This window comes from Vanessa cardui, chromosome 9 (assembly GCF_905220365.1).
Source record: "Vanessa cardui chromosome 9, ilVanCard2.1, whole genome shotgun sequence".
Taxonomy (NCBI): Eukaryota; Metazoa; Arthropoda; class Insecta; order Lepidoptera; family Nymphalidae; genus Vanessa; species Vanessa cardui.
This window is the reverse complement of record NC_061131.1, coordinates 11776565-11777850: the sequence shown is the minus strand read 5'-3', so window position 1 is coordinate 11777850 and position 1286 is coordinate 11776565. Positions and strand designations below refer to the sequence as shown.

At 35.2% G+C, this 1286-nt stretch overlaps 1 non-coding gene across 1 annotated transcript; it reads right to left on the bottom strand.

Moving 5' to 3' along the window:
- Positions 1 to 253: 253 nt before the first annotated feature.
- On the bottom strand, positions 254 to 325 carry Trnae-uuc. Its single transcript has one exon. It is a non-coding gene; the product is annotated as a tRNA-Glu (tRNA).
- Between the last annotated feature and the right edge of the window lie 961 nt (positions 326 to 1286).

The window sequence follows — 1286 nt, the reverse complement described above, 5'->3', positions numbered from 1 at the left end:
TAGAAGAAATCCTATAGTCTTACTTTTTATCCTATTAAAACGAAATTGCTCCTTAAATAAAAAGATTTGTACAGTTAATTCCCGTAAACCTCTTTTATGAGGGATTTCGAACAAAATATTCTAGTCCCTCGGTCGATGCTCTCCTATATCACTAAAACTACTTTTATTGGGGATTTAACGCTATAAATATTTTAGCAAGACTTATCATAATAAAAAATTAAGGTAATTTTCGTAAAAATAAATTATAAAAAATTTCCCGTACCGGGAATCGAACCCGAGCCTCCTGGGTGAAAGCCAGGTATCCTAGCCACTAGACCATACGGGATATGAATTGTCGAACGAAGTTTATAATCAAATATTTCCTGCTTTAATATCGATAGTATTACTAACAATAAATTCTCAATTATACCATAATTCATAAATAAGCTACTTGTATAGATAGTAAGATAAAACACTCATGTCATTGTAAGCGCAGCTGTAAAGATAAACTGTAACGCGTCTGATATCACATTCGTTATAAAACTTTATTGAACATTTATTTATTAATTTCTGTCACAATTTAGCAAAGATGAATCTATTTAAGAATTTAGACGAAATACATTCACTAGTTAATGTAATCTTAGTTAATACTTCATTATATTTAAAAATAAATTATAATATTGCAGTGCCATTATGACACAGTATTAATTTTACTTTAATGTAATTAAACGTTTTTCTTGGTGGTAGAGCTTTTTACCAGCCCGTCTGGTTTAGAACCAACAACTCATCTACCACCTACCACCACACAGCAGTGCTCTGTATTGTTGTTTTCCGGTTTGAATGATGAAGGCAGTGTTACAACAGGCACGATGATCATTTTAGTTCCCAATGTAAATGTAAATATTTGTCACAACGACATTGTCTACGGGCAATGAAGACCACTTTTCATCAGAAGGCCCATTTGCTCATCTGTCTACTATACCAAAAGAGGATTTTTTTTTACTAATCACCCGCTGAGCTGAGATGGCCCAGTGGTTAGACCTCGTGCATCTTAATCGATGATTTTGGGTTCAAGCCCAGGCAAGCACCACGACATATATGTGCTTAATTTGTGTTTATAATTCATCTCATGCTCGGCGGTGAACGATAATATCGTGAGGAAACCTGCATGTGTCCAATTTCCTCTAAATTCTGCCACATATGCATTCCACCAACCCGCATTGGAAGAGCGTGATGGAATATATTCCTAACCCTGTCCTGTCCTGAATGGAAGAGGAGACCTTAGCCCACAAGTGGGTAATTTACAG